This window comes from Pteronotus mesoamericanus, unplaced genomic scaffold, assembly GCF_021234165.1.
Source record: "Pteronotus mesoamericanus isolate MK-2021 breed Mesoamerican mustached bat unplaced genomic scaffold, CSHL_Meso_final scaffold_85, whole genome shotgun sequence".
NCBI lineage: Eukaryota > Metazoa > Chordata > Mammalia > Chiroptera > Mormoopidae > Pteronotus > Pteronotus mesoamericanus.
The window spans coordinates 75,497,558-75,511,480 of record NW_026555329.1 but is presented as its reverse complement, the minus strand read 5'-3'; the positions used below and the strand labels follow the sequence as shown (position 1 = coordinate 75,511,480).

General features: G+C 49.2%; 2 gene segments (V, D, J or C); both read right to left on the bottom strand.

The window, feature by feature from the left end:
* LOC129063361 (T cell receptor beta constant 1-like) overlaps positions 1-13,923 on the bottom strand; it is a 117,753-nt gene that overhangs the window by 38,269 nt on the left and 65,561 nt on the right.
* LOC129063362 (T cell receptor beta constant 1-like) overlaps positions 1-13,923 on the bottom strand; it is a 47,617-nt gene that overhangs the window by 29,448 nt on the left and 4,246 nt on the right.

The window sequence follows — 13,923 nt, the reverse complement described above, 5'->3', positions numbered from 1 at the left end:
GCGGCCAGCTGCGTTAGCTGGCTCGCGCTACCAACACGGGTGACAAGCAACAGAAATTTCTCACTATTCCGGAGGCTGGAAGTCCAAGGTCAAGGTGTCAGCAGGGTGGTTTCTTCGGAGGGGCCCCTCTCCTTGGCATGCAGACGGCCGTCTCTCTATGTCTTCACATGATTCTCTTTCTGTGTATGTCTCTGTCCTAATTTCCTCCTCTTATCGGGACGCCGGTCCTAGTGGGAAAGGGCCCACCCACAATGGCCTGGTTAACATGCATCACTTCTTTAAAGACCTTATCTCCAAATAGGCCATTCTGAGGTTAGCACTGCAACATATTAATTTCGGAGGAGACGGAATTCAGCCTGTAACACCAGCTGCCAAAAAGGTTTGGGTGCTGAGTTTCTGGTGGGCTTCTCTGGGCAGAAACACTGCATACAGGGGGCTGCCCGTTCATTGCTGGGTGAAAGCGTGCGTCCTGGTGGGAGGCGTAGAGCACAGGGCATCTCGCGTGGATTCCTCCGCCCTTTGCCTCTGTCTTTCACCCTCTGACCTGGCTGTGTGTCCAGGTCCATGTCATGAATCTGAGCCGTGAGAGCAACAGCGTGCGGCGTGCATGGCCAGGGGCCTCCGGGGGAACCTGGGAAGCAACCACGAGGCCCAGAGGGTGAGAAGGAGTCTGCCTGCTGGACCTGGCCGAGGAGATGGCGTGTGCATTCCAGTGGGATCTCCGGAGCGGGGTGGCCGTCACCCTGCAATGCAACTATCAAGTGACTCCAAATGTTGACCCCGAGAAGGGAAGCCCAGGGCCAAGAGCGGAAATGACAAAAGCAGTTTGTGTGGAGATCAAGTCGCACTGGACAGCCGAATGCTGTTGCTGGCGAGAGCGGTGGGGACGGAAAATGCAGCAAGTTGAACAGGCTGTGTGGTCCTAGAGGGGGCCCTGAGGACCCCCGTGCATCTGAGGGGGAGAGGAGCGCCCTCCAGCAGGTGCTGCCTGGGTGGCTGGATTGGTATCAGGTGAATTCTGATGGAGGGTCTGGGCCGAGGGAGGCCCAGCCCCCTCTCCCTTGGCGACACCCCTTTCTGGGAAAAGAGGAAGCGGCTGTGCAGTGTTGTGGGTTAACTGCTGACAGAAATATGTAGATGTCTGCAGGTTAGGAAAAATTCTCAGTATTACCTTAAACGATGCCATGTGGCTTAGAGACGTCCCACCCGTGGTCCCCCTGGCACCGACCAACGAATAGATTAATCGTAGCCTCATTCCTGGCTCTTGTCTGAATCAGCACCTCTAGGGCATAGTACGTATCTTGGTCACATCACCGAGACGCCTTCTTTTCAGACCCTGAAACCTAATTACCTGGGACTTCAGTGATATCACCGTCCACAAACACTGTGGATGAAAAGAGATGGTTCCTGAAGAGAGAGCTTGGGAGGGACGCCAATGTGTAAGCACCCGAGAAAGTCTTAGTGCAGGGGTCTGGCCCACCAAGTTCAAGGACATCCTCGGGTTCCCATGAACCACCAATAGGCACGAAGGGCTGCAGATCAGACAGAAGCCCCAGTGCGGGTGGCAGGTGAGTTCATGTGTGAGGGGGAGGGGTCTGTGTTAGCTCTGGTGTTAGTAAAATAAGACATAGGTGCTGGGGAGCCAGCCTGTGCCGTCACCCAGGTCTGTGCTCAAAACCACCTTCCGGGAACACCGGAAGCCACACCCATTGCCTCCAGAGCACCAGATGGGATGTTTATGTACAACTTGCCAACCGGGAATGACAGTAGCTGATGGCCTCTGTTTACACAAGGCCAATAAGGGAATACTCTGACTTTTGTTGCCTTCTTAGACGTCTTTTTTAACTTTTAAGTTCTTATTTATTATTTTCAGTTACAGCTGACATACAAAGTTACATTAGTTTCAGGTGCTTAAACTTCTTCTCTCTATGCCCATTATTGTTTCAGCAATTTTTATTAACATATAGTAATTGCATTTCCCAATTATTTCCACGGCCCAGATCCTTAGAGTAAATCCTTATCATTTCTGGTGTGTCCTTAAACTCCTCCTCAAAATTACTTTTACATATTTACCCAAATCTCCACATTTATATTCATTCCAGTGACTGTCTTGTTTTAAAGATTTCCTCTTCAACAATTCTCCTTTGCGGGGGCCATGCAAGACTGTCCCTTCACCTGAGCCTACATTAATTGTGCTCTGTCCCCTGCAGTTCGATGACAGAAGCCAATCTGTCATTGAGGACTATGATGCAGAAGGAAAATGACTGTAACACCCTCACCCGTTTTCCCTTGAATGCTTTCTCCAGATACAGAGCAGAAGCATCAGCAATGACTGACTGGTAGTTTCGGGCCCTTCAGGAAAAGAAAAGAATCCCACGGGTCAGTGGTACCCAAGAGAGGCACTAACATGCTTGTCAGGGTGACGTATGGCATAGAGTAGATGGAGGGCTGAAGTGGAGGAACAATAAACTCTACTAGAGAACATGATTTGCCTTGTTCGTGTACACATGTGAAAACCCCTGGATTCTCCCCAAACTGTATGGGAGAGGACTTTGCAGGGGACTTAGATCCTGGACTAGTCAGAGGGGTGTCAGAGAACTGACCGAAGAGACTAATTCATCCATTCACTTGACACTACTAGTACTTTCTTCAGGCACTCTGAGATGGTCTCTGCTCTCTTCGACTTCAACATCAATTAGTGTAAATTTCAAATAACAAACAGTTGAGGCTGTTCATTGCCATGAAGATAGAGGTTCAGGCTGCCATAGAGCAGCTAGCAGAGGGACTAACCAAATCAGTCAGGGACTCGAGGACATTTTCCTGCAGGAAATGACTTCTCAATGAGTAAGCAGAAGAATTATTATCAGTTAGGCATCCAGAGAGAGAGGGAGAGAGAAGGTGCTCTAGGTAAAATGAAGATTATAGGTGATGACCCAGGAGTGAGTCAGCATGGGGCATACTTGGGGACAGGAGAGAGGTGGACCCCTCTGGTGTTATGTTTCTCTGGTAACTGTAGAAAGAGGAAGCTCACATTGGGATGGCGACAGGTATGCCGAGACCACATCAAGGAGGGCGCTTGTGAACTAACCCGAGCTTGCGACTTTAGCTGGGGCAATGAAGGACCCTGACGGGTTGTAAGCCCAAGAGAGTAGTCTGTGTGTTGCGGCAGGCAGCAAACGAGAAGGGTGCGTGGCTGATTGAAAGGTGGTTAAGGAACTGAGGTGACAGATGACATTTGCTGGACCATGGTGTTATCAGGGAGGTTAGAAAAATTAGTAAAATTTGCAAGGAATATAATACTTAGAAATGTGGAGGGGGTGGCCACGGACTGGGTGTGGAAGGAGAGGACATCCGTGCCTTGAGCCTTTGGTTGGACAACGTGGCCCTTTGCTGGGATGAAAACGGGAGATGTCGGATTTAGCCAACCCCTCAGAACCCGCTCTTCCCCCAGAGACAATACATCCCGGAGTGGGACCTGGGAAGGGGAGCAAAATCGTGGTGAGCGATTGGCCTGGAACGGAATGTTTCGCTTGGGCACCGATGGAGGTCAGTGAGGAGAAATGACAGCAGGGTGTGTGCAATCCCCTTTCTAGGAAAGGAATTCCTTACCTCGGCACTAGACCTAACACGGTTTGCTTGTCCTGCCCGACCTTTGATGCGCTCACTGGTACAGCAGGTGAGCGCAGGACACATTGCAGACTTGCAGACCGGCAGCCCAGAAGCTGGGAGCGGGGGAGGGGCTGCTATGGGCACAGACGGGGGAAGGTTTTCCTCCGTGGGTGGGGCATCCGGAGGGAGGAGCCTCCCTGTTCTGTGGCTGCCCTTTTTGTGGGGAGAGCCCCTGGCCATGTCATGCTGTGGATATACTGCTGGCGCAAAAGTACAGAGAGGTCTGGCTGGTGCTGGTCAACAGCAGGGTCAGTGGGAAATATTTCTTCACCCTTCGAGATGCCTTGTACCCATCACGGACATCTCCTTCTTCAGAATGGCCAATATTAATTGAATAATAGATCAGCTTGAGCCCCTGCCCTGGGTCTTGTCGATACCAGTACATAGCTTCATGGTCCATATCCTGAGAACAAGTCACTGTCATATTCTTTTTGGTCTCTGTGATGAGGTATCTTGGAATCTGGGTCACTTTGGCTTCCAGGGGGCCTGTGAGGGACAGAGACAGAGCTGGAGACGGAACGAGAGACAGCCGAGGAGGGCGGCTGGTGCTGCTGCCGCTAGGAAAGGGCTCCAGCTCAGAGCTGCAAGCTACGGCCAAGGGCTGCCCATGCGCGCTGGGACTCACCTGCTCCCAGGAGACAAAGCACGACACAGCCCAGGAGCCGGGGGCCCATCGCCATGTGGCAGAGGTGTCTGCCAGCTCTGGGGGCTCCAGCTGGTGTCTGTAATGCCTCCTCCTGGCCCTCATTTCCAAGAGCCAAGCCACTCCCCTTTTCTCAGAGGGCTGATGTTTAACTGGGGCAACCAGTGCCTGCCCATGCGCCTTGTGAGGCTTGTGGCCACAGCCATTGTCCTTGCTCTGCTTTGAGGCTGCTTGTTTCTTTGCATTTCACAGTGCCTTCCTATCCGTGTACGCTTGTGGAACTTGGCAACTATTTCTGCATTTTGCCACTTTATAATGAAAATTGGCATGGCGTATTTGAGTGTCACTTAGAAATGTGAACACATGAAACTCACGCTATCATCAAATCAGTGCTTTGGTACTGTGGAAGTCCTCACTTCTACTCTGCAGGAAAAAAAAAAAAAACCTATTTCTATCTTTGTAGACAGCCACTGATGTATTTTTCAGCTACTACCTTTTCAAAGAGTCTCACGTGTGAAAACAGGCAAGTCTGCCCGTGGATTATTTTATTGGTCTGTGTCAGTTCAAAACTGTAGCAGCAAGGCTCTTCCCTCAGCAGCAGATTGGCCGTGGGTGCTGGCAGCTGCCTTCCTCAAGGTCGGGGTTTGGCGTCTCTTCCTCTTCCTCTTCTTGCTCCTTCCTTGGTAACCTCACGTTTTCACGGCCCACTCAGTTCCTCTGTGTGCTGTTGGCACCAGCTTGGCTCTGCCGCCCTCTCCACACGTGGCTCCCCAGGGAAGGGTCCTCTCCCGGAATGTGTCCTGCAGCCAGGCTGCTCTGGACCCACGTCATGGGGACCCTGCCCGAAGCCAGGGTGTCGCTGCTTCCCTTCTCAGTTCCTCCTCCAGCTGCATGTATTGCTCCCTCTTGCGGGTCCCTAAGTCCTTCTGTCACTGAGGTGACTTCCTTGGGGTTGCCCAGAATATCTCCCCGCTGCACACCTTTGAGATTTTCTTATGCTTCTTTGGAACCAAAGTGTTCTTGGTGGGGTGGGGTTGGGAGGAAGAGGACACAGGCAGACACTGTCCCCATCCCTCCTAATTGCTTCCAACCACGGCGAGAGCTTCCCAGAGGCCTTCTGCATTTCGCCAAATTGTTATCATCTTCAAGCAAGAACTGGGTCCTCATCCCAGTTTGGGGGCTGCCCCCCAAACCTCAGAGTTTCTTGTCCCCAACAGCCCCTATTCCATATAAGTGAGGGACACAGTTGCTCCCACGACATTAACTCTGCTGTAAGAAGGAGCGTCCTCTCTACATTTCTGCAACACTCCGTTCTGGAAAACACGGTGGGGAACAAGCTCGCTTCCGCCTCAGTGCTGTCCTGACGAGTGCCCCGTAGCCTAGCTCCGGGCGCAGGTGTTCCTGAGGGAGGGAGAGCCGAGCTCATCCTCAGGAACCCGCCTCAAGTCGGCAATTCCAGGTTCCTTAGCCAACCTCGTCACAGTTTACCTGCCTCCGTAAAGCAAAACTCACTATCTGTGCCTGCTCCTGTCCATGGGGCGTTCCCCGGTTCCATGGTGTGTCCAACACCATCGAGGTCGTTAATGACACTGCAGAGATGCATACAGCTTATCCCAAGCATTTTCCGTGTTAGACTAACGCAAGGTTCTATATTCCGATCCCCCACCAGCTAATCCGCTCTCCTCAGACACACGCTCCTCCCCCTCTTCCGCATCCTGGTGACTGCAGGGCTACTCTGGCGTCTTCTTTTTTTCCCAAGACACTAAGATGTTGCTGTTAACCCGAGTCCTCAATATGCTCACATTAGGAACCAGTTGCTGTTCCTTCCCACCCTTCATTTCTGGAACCTTCCATGTGATTCTTTTTTCTCAGGGGCATCACATTCAAGAGTGTGGGGAACACCACTTCCCCAATGTGGGGCAGGCTCCAATGTTCCCCAAAAAGGGGCTGGGCCGAAGAGAGAATCCTCTGGACGGCCAGGGTCTCCAAACCGTGCCCTCCACCTTGCATACTTGAATGCTTCTCTTTCTGTGCCTTTCCCTGTATGTCTGCACTTCTTCGCTGCGTGCTCTCAGCCTCCTCCTCTGAGGCTCCTACCACGTAAATCTGCTGCTTCTCCTATCCCTCCTTCGCGGGGCCAGAGTCTTGACGACAATAGTTATGCCAGCCTCTGCCTAGCTGAGGAGACATTTCTTTAAAACTCCTGGAGAAGAACATAAGTTTTATCCATTTAAATACATAGAAATCTTTTTTTTATGGGTGATCCCGAGCCTGAATGTAGGCTGTGGAATTTTCACCACATGTCAAATCCTATTTTACTTATACTCAGGCTATTTTGGTTCTCAAGGAAGTCACTCTGCCATATATATTTTCCTATACTACATGACTGACCTTTGAAAGACCTCATGAGACATATTTGTATATTGTGGTTTCTTTCCATAGGTGACCCAGTGCTCATTTTTATCTAACTTCCTCCTTCATCATCATCTGAAATGTACTGTTTATATTAAGGGGTACCTTAGCGCCCTCTAGCGGAATAGTACCACAGAGGGCTGAATAATGTCCCCTAAAGGTGTTGAAGCCCTAATCCCCACAACCTGTGCATGTTTAGGTTGCAAAAGAAAACTAAGGTTGTGGATGCAGTTAAGGTTGTTAAGCATCTGCCCTTGAGCTAGGGAGAGGCTCCCGATTATCCAGGTGGGCCCAATCTAATCCCCCAGGCTGTTACAGGTGGAGAACCCTTCCCTGCCCTGGTTAGAGGAAGACGTGAGCGTGGGAGAAGGGTCAAAGAGATGGAACAGTGCCCGTGAGTGCGGGCCCACGGCACTCCTGGGGTTTGCCACTTTTGTGCGGAGAATGTGGCCACACTGGTAAGTGGCTGCTGCCGAGGGACTCAGCTCTCAGCTGTCTTGCTTTTCTTGGCTTTTGTTCCCTACTGGCGTGACAGACGGAATTCGGGGAATGACCCCGAGGATCCTTGCCCAGGCGCAACCCCCTCCTTTTTGAGTGTAGGTGGAAGCTATGAATATGAGGAGCTATCACTCCTGGGCTTGTACTTTTTGGCAAAAGGAATGTTAGCCAGGTGGATCTATTCTAATCTCACGAGCCCTTTAAAAGCGCAGTGTCTCCAGCTGGTAGCAGAAGGGGAGGTCAGGGAACCTTCTGAAGCATAAGAAGAGTCAAACGAGCATTTCTGTCTTTGAACACGGAAGGGACTGGAAAGAGACTGCGAGGAACCGAGGGAAATGCCCAGCGACAGCCAAGGATACAGGGGCTCTTTTCAAAATGAGGGGTTGTTTTTGTCTTGATCAGAATCCAGTTTCATCAAAATTTTCCCACATCTGACACTGGAAACTAAAGCTTGCCTTAGGAAACATTCACACTGGGCTAATGCCTCCTGAAGCATCGAGCAGGGGCAAGGACTTTGACTGCAACAGCAACGGTGACGTAGAGGGGACAAGAATGGGAAAAGAGAAGTAAGGAACATTAAGGTCAAGGCCAGGCTTCACTGTGACCTTGTGCAGAATCTTCTCCTAACTGAGCTCGGGAATCCTGAGGGCGGCATTTCTCACTCCTTGCTTTGCCTCTGCCTTCCGCAGAGAGGAGGCGGCCGTGCCGCGCCATGTAGCCGCCGCAGGCGCAGAGGTACACAGGTGTCTGGTGGGGGCCGGCCGACCCCGCGGTCAGGGGAAAATATTTCCGTTCACTTCAAGAGACGCCATACTCCTCGGGGACTTCTTTTTCAATGGTGCCAGTACCAGGTGAGTAAGTAGATCAGCTGTAGTTCATATCCTGGGTCTTGGCGGTGCCAGTACATTGCAAACTAAGTCATATTCTGTGAACACTGTAGAGTTAATTCCTTTTTTTGTCCCTGAGACCCTATGTCCTTGTGATTACAGTATTCTGGAGGCTTATAGGGTTGGGGGGAAGGTTGATCAAAGAGAGATCGAGCCTGGGCCGGGGACACAGATGCTATAGTCTTGAAGAAATGTTTTGTTGCTGGAGCCTGGGAAGCCAGTGACAGGGTCCCTCCCCTGTGCTCGGGACTCGCCCACTCTGACGAGACAAAGGATGATGCAGCATTAAGTGCCACCTGGGACTGTGATGAACGTAGTCTCTGACACCTTAGGCAGGTAAAAAGAACTGTTTCATGTCTCAGTTTTGCTATCTGTAATTTGTGCTAATAAAAGGACAAACCTTATAGAGTTGCTGCGAGGGTTAAATAAGTTAATACGTTCAGTGGTTATAACAAAGGCCTAATACACAGGAATCGCTTATTAAGGTTTAGCTTTCAAAGTGGTTAACTAGTAGTATTGCTACTAACATCATCGTTTATTATTGAGTGTTATTTTTGTGCCGGGGATTGTGTTAGGCAACCCACATACATTTTCTCAGCTAAACAATACCCCTGGAAGCCACATACCATTGAGTTCGTTTTCTAGATTAAGAAATGGTCTTTAGAGACGTTAAATAGCTTGGCAATATGAGAACGTGAGCAGATAAGCCTAATTCATATTCTATCAAATATGTAAATAATAACTAACACCACGGTGATGAGATGATCCAGGGAAGACTCTGCCAGGCTTTACTCTCTGGAAGCCTCAAGCCAGAGGTGCCCCCGTGAGCCCACACTCACCTTTTCTCAGCAGACGCAGGGTTCCCAAGCTGATGACTGCACTTTTGTCCATTGCTTGTGCCTTGCCTGTTCGAGGTCGCGGGTCTGGTCTCACGCAGGTGGAGGCCCGCATCGCTAAGACTCGGCGTATTCATGTAAGAAGGAGCATCGGTCTGTGGAGTAGCTTCCCAGCGACCAGGAAGTCCCCAGAGAACCCAGGGAGTTGTAGGAGGGCTTTCTTTGCAACCACAGTTTGTCTCATGGAGATTTAGTTAAAATTCCAGTGAGTTAGAGGTAGAGCACGGAGAGTGATCCGAGGCCTGGAATGCGGACCTGAGGCTGAGGGAAGAGGGATTGGGCTTGGGACTTAGAGAGTCCGTGTGAAGCAACTAGTTGTATATGAGGAAGGAACCATTGACCAGAGACAGAGGTGGCCTGTGGAGAAAACCCAAGGTACCTATTCCTGCTTCTCAGCTAGCAAAGACTCTCCTGCAGGTAGCCCTAGGCAACCATCCAATCATATCGCGAACTATGTCAGAAGATTAACTGTGTCAATCTTATCGTGAAGGACACAGTTGTGCAAGCCCCAGCCGGACATTGCAGTTGGGGGCAGGGGTGGAACCAGCCCGGAAGGTGGGCTCAGCGTTGCGGGCTCGGGAGAGACTTACCCAGGGTTAGCGCTCTGCTCAGAGTGATGCTCAGACCACACACTGGCCCCTCAGGGCTGAGGGGTCTGGGAACATTCATGTGGCCTCTTAGGCTGAGACGTTGATGGAGATGGAACTTCCTCAGGTTTATGACTATCCTTTCTGTGCAGGCCATAGGTGCCCGTGCAGTGCGGGGCGTGGCTGCAGGCACAGACGTACCGCGATGTCTGAGTTCAGCGCCCAGAGGCTCCTGCTAACCTTTGTTTCTCACATGTCCTGCAAGAATGGAGCCACCATGGCCTGCCGAACCCGGATCTAGTCTAGTCCCACCAGGGGCTCCTATAAGGCAAAGGTAATCATGGAAGTCATTCATGAAAGCTGGTCTTCCCCTCACAGGAAGTGTGGAGGAAGAAAATAAATAAATAACATGTTACTGACCCCTGCAAGGGAAAAAAGACAAAAGGGGTGAATAGACGCTGAAGAGATTTGGGGAAATCCTTTTTGATGACTCTTAAAGAGACAGGAAGGAGAGCGGCCTCAGTTGTTCCAAGGGTAAGAAGATTGACTTTGAGTGATGAGTTGATGAAAGTGCTTAGACAACAGTGGAAGTGTTTAAAGAAAGAGGGAAGAAGGACGCGATAGACCTCGAGTTGAGAGCAGACAGGTGAGAAGCTCAGGTCCTGCTCAGGTGAAGGGGTACTTGAAGGCAGAGTAAACTGTCCACCCCTTGTCCCCAGCACTGGGATAACTCCCAGGTGGCCCCCCTTTCAGGTAGAGTCTCGGGACCAGCTGCAGAGAACTTCTAAATACTGACAATGTGGGATACAGGAATTATCAAAGACAATTGCTACATATGTCTGTACATATTTTTAGCCCAATAAAACACCATTCTTCATTTTGCAGCCCTCTTGGTCTTATATAATTATGCTTAAGCAAATACATTTTCTTTATTTCAGGGTAAATTGTAAGGGAGGGTAGAGGACTTAAAGAAACATGGACTAGAACTCAGAGCATGTCACTTGCAAGAAAATCCTGAAGAACTACTTAAAGACATAGGAATCTATTTTCCTACACCCCTACCTCCCTTCCTTTCTTCCTTTCTTCTATCTTTCCCTCGCTAAGTCGGACATTGTACTCCTCTAGGGATACGAAATTGGAGGGAGATCACTCTTAAACTCAAGAATATATGATCTTGGAAAGAGTTCACTGGCTCCCAAGACAGCCCCCTGAATGGAAGCCAAGGATTTATGTTCTAATGCCTTGAGAGAAAGAAGATGCTCCAAGCTTCTCACTCTGGCTCCACATTGGAGAGCAGGCAAATTTTCTTGCAATTTAGAACATCCAGATAGTAAGACCAGTCTATCTGCTCCTGCAGGTTCTGATTAATCTCAGCAGAGACCCAAGTAGATCCAGTGGATGAATGATAGCTTTTATAGACCACAGTCTCTAGTACTTGAACTTCACCTTCAGAGTCAGATTTAATGGCAATTAAATTGACTTAGAATGAAATTTCAGAAAACAAATTAGTCAGTGTGGTCTTAGGATAAAGGCAACCAGCTGCAGACCCCCACAGGGGTTGGGCTTGGAGGGACGGGGGCAGAGAAGGGTCAGCAGGAACAGAAGGGACGAGACATTGCACAGAGGCTGGAGACAGGGCCGACAGAACCATCCAAAACCACACTGTGATACTAAGAAACGTTCTTATTGAAGATCATGATATTGCCAAATGCTCAGGTTCGTTCTATTGGGCTAGCCCCCCAGAAGAGAGAAAGAGTCGTGAGGCAGATCCATTTTTAATTATTTGAGGACCCTCCATACTGCTTTCCCCAGTAGCTGCACCGGTCCGCATTCCCACCGGCAGTGCACGAGGGCTCCCTTTTCTCTGCCTCCTCACCAGCACTTGTTGTTTATTGATTTATTGATGATGGCCATTCTGGCTCAGAGATTCCACTTCTAGATGTATACCCAAAGAAACCCAAAAACACTCATTCAAAAGAATATGGGCACTCCTGTGTTCATTGCAGCATTATTTACAATAACCAAGATATGGAAACAATCCCAATGCCTATTCATAGATGAGCAGATAAAAAAACTGTGGTGTGTGTGTGTGTGTGTGTGTGTGTGTGTGTGTGTGTATTCGATACCAGTACAGATAGTCACTTATATTTACTTGGCCACAAAGCAGAATGAAATCTTACCATTTGTAACAGCATGGATGGGCCTAGGGAGCATTAGGGCAATAAGCCATGCAGAGAAAGAAAAGTACCCCACGATTTCGCTCATATGTGGAATCTAATGAACAAAAAGTAAACGAACAAACAAAATAGAAACAAATATGTAGAGAGAACAGACTGACAGTTGCCAGAGGGAAGGGGGCTCGGGGGCCTGGGTGAAATGGTAGAGGGGTTAAGAAGTACAAATTGGTAGTTAGAGAATAGGTAGTTAGAGAATAGTTTACATCCATGAGGATGTAAAGCACAGCATAGGGAATGTAGTCAATAATAATGTAATAACTACATATGGGACTCGGTGGGTGCTGGAAATACTGGGAGGAACACTTCGTAAAGTATATGATTTTCTAACTGCTATGCTGTACACCTGAAAATAATATAGTATTCAATGTAAACTATAATTGAAAAAAATGAAGGTCAAAAAAAAAAAAAAAGAGGGATAAAGAGCGTCAGTGGGCATGAGAGAGAGGTTCAGCCCCGCCCGTGGTTTGAGAGTTATCACACAGCTGGGATGTTGACCCAAAGTGGCCCATGACTCAGACTGAGGCTCACCCAGAATCAAACTACTCAGAGCTCTCAGGATCTCACACCCCACATCTAAGAAGCCTTCTGTGTCTTCTGAGAAAATAGCTCATCCATGTGCCTATCTTTCTGTGTAGAGAGGAGGTGGCCAAGAAACACTGTGAGTAACTGCTGGCACAGAAGTAAACAGCTGTCTGGTTGAGGCTGGCAGTCTTTAGAAAGAGGGAGAATTTCTTTTTGTCCTTTCTGGAGACAGTGTATCCATCGGAGATGTCTCCTTTGTTAAAGTCATTGACATCGATGGAATAGTAGATCAGCCGTAGTCCCAGTCCTGGGTCTTGCCGATACCAGTACATATCGTCATGATTCATATTCTGAGTACATTCCAGAATAATGCTGTTTCCTGTCTTTGCGATCTTATTCCTTGGGGTCTGGGTAACACCAGCATCCATGGACCCTGGGAGGAAACCAAGCAGAAACTGGAGACAGAGCCTAGGAAGTGTCCTCTTGCTGCAGTCTCCAGGGAGGTGCACTAGCCAGGACCTGGGAGATTTAAGGCAGGGTCGCCCATCTGTTTCCCAAACTCACCTGTTCCCAGGAGACAGAAGGCCACACAGCAGAGGAGCATGGAACCCATGGTGGCGGGAGGCATGGGAGAGGCGTTTCCAGCTCTGAGCATTGGGGGAGACAGGGCAGGGAAATGGGAAGTTACAAGGATTCAGTCAGCGATGTCATGGACCCTCTGGGCTTCCTGGCCTCAGAGGAAGATGCAGCCACGCCTCCCCACTCCAAGGTCTAACCTGCTTCCTCTTTCATTGCTCAGGCAGGTGGTGTTTGGTTTGCTTATCGGTTTACCTATCCTATGCCCGGTGGCAGTGAAGGCTGAAACTTTTACTCCTCACTTCCCCTCCTGGGTCTTCCCAACTGTCTGTCTGTCAGAGAGCAGCCTCTCCCCATCTTCCCAGGGCTGACCGTGTTGGTTGTTGGAGAAGGATCATTCTCCCAGCTGAGCAGCCTGTCAAGACCATTCAGTCTTTTCAAATAAAGGGAATCTAGTCTCATTGGAGGGTTGTGTCACTAACATTTCTCTTCTTTCTGCATTTATTCATTTTTTTTTCTAACTCATCAGGGTAACCTATGCAATTTGAGTATATTCACGATGAAGCTTGAAATTTCTTTCTTTCTTTCTTTCTTTCTTTCTTTCTTTCTTTCTTTCTTTCTTTCTTTCTTTCTTTCTTTCTTTCTTTCTTCTCTGTCTCTCTCTCTCTCTCTCTTCCTTCCTTCCTCCCTCTCTCCCTCCCTCCCTCCTTCCTACCTTCCTTCCTTCCTTCCTTCCTTCCCTCCCTCCCTCCTTCCCTCCCTCCCTCTCTCTTTCTCTTTCTTCCTTTCTTTCTTTCCTACTAACTTTGTTGCAAATTGCCACACTGTTCTCTAGTGGCTGCTGCTTTAGTGGTCAACATTTTCTGGGTGAAGATTATTACTGAAAATATCAGCTCCTTGTAGGAAGGTATTCACTTACTGTGGCTATGTATTTCAAAGAAATACCACCTTCACTCATATTTTGAGCTAACTGAAAATAGTGGAATAAAGAGGTAA